Source organism: Podarcis cretensis (assembly GCF_951804945.1).
Source record: "Podarcis cretensis genome assembly, chromosome: 5".
Taxonomy (NCBI): Eukaryota; Metazoa; Chordata; class Lepidosauria; order Squamata; family Lacertidae; genus Podarcis; species Podarcis cretensis.
This window is the reverse complement of record NC_137174.1, coordinates 77,548,601-77,557,459: the sequence shown is the minus strand read 5'-3', so window position 1 is coordinate 77,557,459 and position 8,859 is coordinate 77,548,601.

The following is an 8,859-nucleotide window of genomic DNA, read 5'->3' as shown; positions in this document are numbered from 1 at the left end:
GTGTTGCGTGTATCTAGTTATTATTGCAATAAGCAGTTTGTTGGCCTTGTGTGGATGACGACAACGGAATGGCTTAACCAGCTTTGTGCAGCCATAGGAGTGTGGGGCCTGAAATTCTCAAGCAGCAGCAACCATCCACAGTAGGAACCTTCCCCCAAACCATAATAATAATATAATTAAGTATTCCCATGTCTGAAGGCACATGGTGCAAAAATTTTGTTGAAACTAAGCAGTGTCAAGATGGGAAATTGCCTGGGAACTTTATGTATGCCCCCTAGAGCTCCACAAAAGGTGAGGTATAAATTTAATAAACTAATGGACAGAGAAATTATCTGCCTTTTGTGAACAGCACCAGTAGGGTTAAAATCCAGTTTTATTTATTTTTGAAATCAACAACTGTGGGCTGCTTTTGAGGAAGCTGAAGCTGGGAGGGAACCTTTCAAATGATTTACACCTAGGTAGTGACACCACCACTTCCCGTTTTAAAAGCACCTTATTTGCACATTTATATATTTCATTTTTGCCTTCGCAGTATACAAGAGTGGAAAGAGTCTTTGTAAACAACCGCTTGTTTATAGCTGTCCAAGCTGTCATTTCCTTTCAGTTGTGAGCCTGGGAAAATGGCTAGGTTGCAGATACTGCGGCTAGACAAAAACATTGAATTAAAAGAACAGATTTATTTAAATCGGTGTAGGTGCATGGAAAAAATACAGTGCTGCATTAGCCTGAAAGAATCTCAATCTCTCCCCCCCCCCTCTGAGCTACACTATATCAGAGGGTGCTTCCAGATTGTCAGTACTTTTGAGTGGTATTCAGTCACCTGACAAATTCAGGTTGTGGAATTACAGTTGATTTGGTGCAATTGTACAATAAATCTAACTCCCTCCAAAAATGGGGCTTTTTCCATCAAGGAAAGTGATGGGACAATTAGCTGGAAAGTGTGGTATAACAACTGCTTAATGTGATGTATAACTTCCCCACAAATGTTGTGCAAAAATGAATGTCTCTGGATACAGGTGTAAAATGTTATTAGTGCACATTTAACTGGTAGCTTTTTGCTGGTCTCATGGCACAACTAAGAAGGCTTCCTCCAATATATCAGTGATCTAATGGATCCATAATGGAGATTGTTTGAATATACAGTGGTACCATGGGTTAAGAACTTAATTTGTTCCAGAGGTCCATTCTTAACCTGAAACGGTTCTTAACCTGAGGCGCGCTTTCGCTAATGGGGCCTCCCGCTGCCGCTGCACTGCTGGCGTGTGATTTCCGTTCTTATCCTGGGGCAAAGTTCTTAACCTGGAGCAACCACTTTCTGGTTAGTGGAGTTTGTAACCCGAAGTGTCTGTAACCTGAAGCATCTGTAAGCTGAGGTACCACTGTATATGGGAAAGTCAATCTGGTTTCAGAGCCCTTTGTGGCCATTATTGTGGCATTTCAGTTCTTGACTGAGGTAGCTAGCCTGCAGCTGCAACAGGATCTCCTATTTGACGACACAGTACAAGCCAGTCATTTTAACATTTTCATTAGGAGCTTTTTAGGAAACAGATCCTGGTGGGTGTGCAGTGGGGGACCCTCCTAGACACATCTACAAACTGGTCCTATGCTTGTTTACATGGAAATATGTTTCACTGCAATGATGCGTACACCAAATACGTGTACACGGAAATGCAGCCTTAACTCCCATTGGGCAGGCCTGTGATGAAAAACGATCAATAATAAAGGTGAGTGCATCAGGTTTATAGGGAGTTAGATTTATTGGCTTCTCTGCACAGTATTGGCTTCTGTTTTCTGTTTCTGTTTACACCTAGGCTGCATCAATTACTTTTTCAGGATCAAAATTCCTTCAGCCACTGCAAGCTGTCAGCAACTGAGTCCCACGATCATTGTTTTATAGGTGCTAGTCCATACTTAAAGATGCTTAAAAGGCTGCTATTATGATGGGCAATTGTGGAATAATTAGTCAATTGCTGAATTGGTTATATTTAGCTTCTTCCCTTTTTTATAGGGGGCATAGGCTCTCTCTATGAACTAGAGAGAGCTGCTTATTCATTTGACCTGTTATTATAATTACTTCTTGCTTACGTTTTTGACCTCAATAGTATCTTCTAGCAATGAGTAGCAAGCTCCCAAGAATTTGGGGCTGAGGAGTTGTCTATTTCAATGGACCATATTCTGGATTTGCCACTAACTTGACTGATCCATCTTCTTTTCTATGCCCAGATGTGGCACGTACAGCATCCAGTTGCTATTGAGCCCCACTTCCTGCTCATACTATTTGCATAGGGTTCCATTTGTTTATGGAAACTATTTCTACCCCACCTTTCTGAAACTTAAGGTAGATCACAGTTAGCCATTAACATCAGAAGGCAAAATCATGGAACAGCTAGGAAAATTAATAAATCCATATAAAGTCAAAGCACAGCAGCAAAAAAGCAGGCATTGCCAAAAGGCTTTCAGGAGTGGGGAGGATGGAAAGAGTACAAGGACATAATGGGGTAGCATGGGGGGCAGGCGGGCGATGGCCCCAAGCACAAAATTCTGAGGGGGTGCAACCAGGTGCCCCCGTGCAGGAAATGGCTTCCACAGGATCCCCACTCTGCCCTGGTGAAGGTGGCACAGCAGTTCAGGTACACAGTGAGTGGGCAGGGAGGGAAGGAAACCCCAGTGGCGTGACCCCAGTGCAGGCGTTGCGGGGAATCACTTGCTAAGGACTGCGTCAGCCAGCCAGGTTCCCCCCTATGCAAGAAGGCAACACAGCACAGCATGGCCCTGCTTGACTCAGGAGGGGGCGGCTCCAGTGGCATTGGCAGCTTGTCTGTTCTGGGCACCAGCAACCAATGCTACGCTGCTGCAAGAACTATGACTATCACTACTGTTGCTGTAAATTATGATTAGCATAACCCTGGCCCTGCCCATGACGATGCAGGCCCCCAACATGTTATCTCCAAGAGAATGTGGTTTATGAAGAGCTAGAAACTTGTTTTAATTTAATGTAAGTAAATAGTGAAACATGAGGTTCTCGGGATGCTGAATTATACCTCCAAGGCTAATATTGCTGCTTGCGCAGAACTGCAAAATATGAACAACTCTGTCAAAAACCCCTTAAGATGTGTCATTGGAGAAACTAGTATTTTTATTTTATTGTATTTATTAAAAAAAACATTTCTGTATTGACTGCTACATCTGTCCATTACATGGCTGAAGTCTCTGAAGGAACCTTGATTGTTTGAGCTATTGTTTGGTTATTGGGTGTATTGCAGACATGGTACCAGGCTCATAGGTAAAGGTAAAGGTACCCCTGCCCGTACGGGCCAGTCTTGACAGACTCTGGGGTTGTGCGCCCATCTCACTTAAGAGGCCAGGGGCCAGCGCTGTCCGGAGACACTTCCGGGTCACGTGGCCAGCGTGACATCGCTGCTCTGGCGAGCCAGAGCCGCACACGGAAACGCCGTTTACCTTCCCGCTGGTAAGCGGTCCCTATTTATCTACTTGCACCCGGAGGTGCTTTCGAACTGCTAGGTTGGCAGGCGCTGGGACCGAGCAGCGGGAGCGCACCCCGCCGCAGGGATTCGAACCGCCGACCTTTCGATCGGCAAGTCCTAGGCGCTGAGGCTTTAACCCACAGCGCCACCTGCGTCCCCACCAGGCTCATAGGACTCCACATTTTAGCAGAGGTTGCTGCCAAGAAGGAACTGGAAAGGAACTATTCCAGACTGCCTTGACACTAATTAATTTCCATCTCCTGTGCAAATCTCATTTGGCAAATGAATGATGGGCTTCTTGTCTGCTGGAGAGCAACCATCTAGCTTTTTTGTAAAAAAAAAAGTAAAACAGATGTTTGAGCAGTAGCAAAGATCCTCTTCCCACAACAGCACTGACAATGCCCAAGCCATTATTCACTACTGGATAAAACATTGTTTCCTTAGAGTTGGGATGTGCAGGGTTTGTATGGAAATGTGCAAACACATGCAAAAATACAGTAGCACTGTGCAGGAATTCAAACCCAGGTTTCTATGGTCCAAATAAAATATTCTTCATCACAGCATCCTGGTTTTCTTTTGGCTCCATTAACTTGGTGCTGGTTGTTGTTGAACCCAGAAAACAAAAAAGGGGGTTATGCTGTCAAAATATTTGGGGGGGGGGCGGCGTGTTGGTCTGGATGATACGCAGGAGTCCCTTCCAAACCCCTGATCCTCTGTAGGTGAAGACAGAATATATAGGAGGAAACCAGACAAGCCAGTTCCTTTACTAAGGTAATGGCCTTAGCTGGCCACTTAATTACTGACATTTACATTAGAAAGAAGTGGCCCTGTTGCAATAGAAACAAGTGAGGGAAGCAACATCAACTTGCAAGGTAGCAGAACAATAACCAGGGAGTTTTGTGTGGGTGTTTTTGCTGATGCTGGAAGCCAGAGAGACAAGAGACATGTCTTGCTCTTTGATGAACCCAAAGCTGAGTTTGGAGCTTCTCTGAAAAACCTAACAGGGAGGCAACCCTTCCATCCCATGCTTAGGTTGTAAAAAGGTAAAGGTAAAGGACCCCTGACAGTTAAGTCCAGTCGTGGCCGATTCTGGGGTTGTGGCGCTCATCTCACTTTATTGGCTGAAAGAGTCGGCGTACAGCTTCCGGGTCATGTGGCCAGCATGACTAAGTCGCTTCTGGCGAACCAGAGCAGCGCACGGAAACACTGTTTACCTTCCCGCCGGAGCAGCACCTCTTTATCTACTTGCACTTTGAAGTGCTTTTGAGCTGCTAGGTTGGCAGGAGCAGGGACCGAGCAATGGGAACTCACCCCATTTCGGGGATTTGAACCGCTGACTTTCTGATAGGCAAGTCCTAGACTCTGTGGTTTAACCCATGCGCCACCCATGTCCCTTTGTAGGAGGGTTTAAATATTGTAAGTCTCTTTGGATGGGCTTGCCCAGAAAAGTGGCTTCAAAATACCTTGCAATAAATAAATAGTCCTATTGAGCTTTTGTGGCTGTTAATGTCCAATTAGCCAAGAAAATGAACTATTATTATTACTTGCATTTTCCAATCGATCTTTTTTTTTTTTCTTGGCTCTGGCTTTTATTTTATGATGCTGCAATCAGTCTATAGGACTTTATTTTTTTACACAGACTGAGTGCCCTCTGCTGTCACAAAGTAAAAGTAAGATATACAAAACAGGCAGCTACTACCAAATGCCTAACAATATTATACATTTAGGCCAGGGGTCAGCAAACTTTTTCAGCAGGGGGCTGGTCCACTGTCCCTTGTTGGGGGTGGGAGGATCATATTTTGAGGGGGGGGAAATGAACGAATTCCTATGCCCCACAAATAACCCAGAGATGCATTTTAAATAAAAGGACACATTCTACTCATGTAAAAACATGCTGATTCCCGGGCTTTCCGTGGGCTGGATTTAGAAGGCGATTAGGCTGGATCCAGCCCCTGGGCTTTAGTTTGCCCACCCATGATTTAGGCTGAACTTCTATGCACACCGTACCTGGAAGTAAGTCCCAATGAAAACAATATAGCACAGTATGTTGTACTTTAAATTGTTAACCAAGAAATGCAAGAGTCTGCAACCTGTATAAATTATTTCCATATGTTTTTCTTATTGAGCATGATTTATAGTTTCTGCTACTTATATGTAGAAGCCCTGCATATTAGAAATCCCACTCAGAATTCCCTCCCCACATAGAATCCTGAAATTTCACCATGTATTGTCTTTGCAGTGGATGAGAGGTAGGTAGCCACCAAAAACTTGCAGTTTCTCATCTGTTTTTACAACTAATCATTTCACTGTTTTCACCTCGTTCAACGTAACTGAAGCCTGATCTTGTTATAACTGATGGCCTAGCTAAACAAAACCAGTTCTGATGTTTAGACGTCACTGAAATCTTATACTGAAGCAAGTTATTTCTGACGTCAGCTATTGGAGGGATTTTTTTTAAAAAAATGCACACACAAACAATATAATAAAGGAACTTCTCGCCAACTGGATATTCAGCTGGATAGGATATCAGCTTCCACTTCTGTGGAGGAAACCCGGTGGCTATGTTTACATTTGACTTAAATTCATCAAAGCCCAAACCCTGTCACTTAAATCCTGCTTAATCAGATAAGGTTGGGAGGATATGGTCATGTTCTGGAGGAAATCGCCAAGGCCAACAGCTACAGAACTGCACAAATGTTCCTAAGTGTTGTCGTAACATTTGGTGAAAGATCAAAACCTGACTTCAAATAAAATAAATCCTTTTCCAATGAAGGCTGCCATTCTAAGCACATATTGGAAGGCAGACCTTTTCATCTTTCTTCGACGATCACTCGTAGCCGAGTAAGATTGTCTTCCATAAACACAGTTTTAACAATGAGTCCGTAAGTGACTGTGGAGGCCAATTCTGGATCCACACATCCTTCCACAGTGGGGACATTGGTTTCCTGGGCAGGAGTTGATCACAGTGAGGGTTTGCCAAGCATGCCTTCCTCTTAGTATGTTTCTCCCTTTGGCCCTGAGTTTGAACGTCTTCAAAGCCCATGACACCTTTGGTAAAGGCTGTTCTCCAATTGGAGCGCTCACAGGCCAGTGTTTCCCAGTTGTCGGTGTTTATACTACATTTTTGCCTTGAGAGAGTCTTTAAACTTATTTTGTTGACAACCAGCATTATGCTTTCCATTTTAAAAGTTCTGCCAAACTTAAAAATGGCAGTCCTTTAAATGTACAGTGGTACCTCGGGTTAAGAACTTAATTCGTTCCGGAGGCCCATTCTTAACCTGAAAATGTTCTTAACCTGAAGCACCACTTTAGCTAATGGGGCCTCCCACTGCTGCTGCGCGATTTCTGTTCTCATCCTGAAGCAAAGTTCTTAACCCGAGGTACTATTTCTGGGTTAGTGGAGTCTGTAACCTGAAGCGTCTGTAACCCGAGGTACCACTGTAGTAGAGCTTGTACTTGAGTAAATGTAAGATCAGACTGCAGATCAATAAATCAGGGCTATATAGGGCAAGCCCACTGACTCACAATGATGGTTCATACTAAAGAGGTGAGGATGTATATTCATACAAAGAGGCTTTATAATGAGTCATGTCATTGGTCCATCTAGTTCTGTATTACTAGTCTGGCTGCAGGTTTTCAAGGTCTTTTCTAGACAGTGCCCCCACCCAACAGCTATGATATTAGTGATTTTGAAAGAACTTGAGTGCCATGCCTGTCCTGGAGCTGGTGTAGCTCCCCCCCCCCCCCCGATAGAATCTATGGGAGTGGTTGGTGACGGTAGAAGAAACTAAAGCAGAAGGGGGGGGGGAATGATTATTTTAAAAGCCAGTGCATTCTACCTTCCCACCAGGATGCAGCCAGCTGCCTTGGGAGGTGGCATTTGATCCATCATTGATCGCACACCCACACCCTGCCACACCCTGCAAAGGATTGTTCTGTCTGTATTTCTTTTGAGATTTTTTTTTTAACTTCAGAGAAGGGAGAAACTGTTCTCAGCAGATATTGCTGGACTCCCAACTTCCATCAGCCCCAGCCAGTGCGGTCAACAAGTCAGGGATGATGGGAGTTGTAGTCCAACAAGGCTAGAGGGTCACAGGTTCCTTACCACACTTTTACTTCAAATGGTCCCATTGGTTTGGGTAGTTAGGTTGTCTTTTTTGGCGGTTGGCCTACAACTCTTCCTGCACAGTTCTGGTTGCCTCATCCCAAAACTGGATATTGCGGAGTTTAAAAAAAGGTTTCAGAAAAGAGCAGCTAAAATGATCAGGGGGATGGAGCAACTCCGAATACTGAATGAAGCTGAATGTTGGAAGATTCAGGACCTACAGAAGAAAGGACTTCTTCATGCAGTGCATGGTTAAACTATAGCACTGACTCCCAGAAAATGTAGAGATGGCCAGCTTGGATGGCTTTAAGCAGGGTTAGACTACCGTATTTTTCGCTCTATAAGATGCACCCAACCATAAGACGCACCTAGTTTTTAGAGGAGGAGAACAAGAAAAAAATTATTCTGAATCAAATGTTGTTGAAGAGGAAGGAGGAGGGATGATCAGGCTAAGGCATCACAACAAGAGGTGCTGCGCAGCTTTCCCTCTTGCTGTGCTGGGTTCAGCAGAGCAGTGAAAAGCCTCTTCAGCAAAGCGGGAGGAGGAACGCTCCCGCTTCGCTGAAGAGGCTTTGAGCGGCTATCCCTGAAGCCAGAACAGCAAGAGGGATTGCTGCGCAGCTCTCCCTCTTGCTGTTCTGGCTTCTGTGATAGCTGCGCAGCCTGCATTCGCTCCATAAGACGCACACACATTCCCTCTTACTTTTTAGGAGGGAAAAAGTGTGTCTTATAGAGCGAAAAATATGGTAATTCACAGAGCAAAAGGCTGTTCATGGCTACTAGACATGGTTACTATCTTCTACCTCTGTCATTGGAAGGCCACTTGCTGGAAATCCCAAGTAAGGAGATTTCTGTTGCATTCATGGTCTGCTTGGGGGCTTCCACTGGTTGGCCACTGTGAGAGCAAGATGCTGGACTACATGGGCCATTGGCTTGATCCAGCAAGGCTCTTTTCATGTCCTGGTGTTCCCTATTACTAGAGTCCATTTACTTTTAATTAAAGCCATAAATTTATTTTAGAACAAACCAAAGCTGCCTATTTTGTGACTTCAAAGTCCTAAAATGCTTCTCTTGTTTTCCCACTCACACCTAGTTTGCTGCCCGCTCTCTGACTGCCGCCGTGGGCATAAGAATGAGTCATTGGCAAGCCTTCTTGGGTCGTTTTCTTGTAATTACCTTAGCAAAAGGTGGGCCTGGAAGCTTTGCTACCACGACAGAACCTTTGTAGTCATTCTGGGCCTCCTCTGCCTAAACCCAGTGTGATATAGT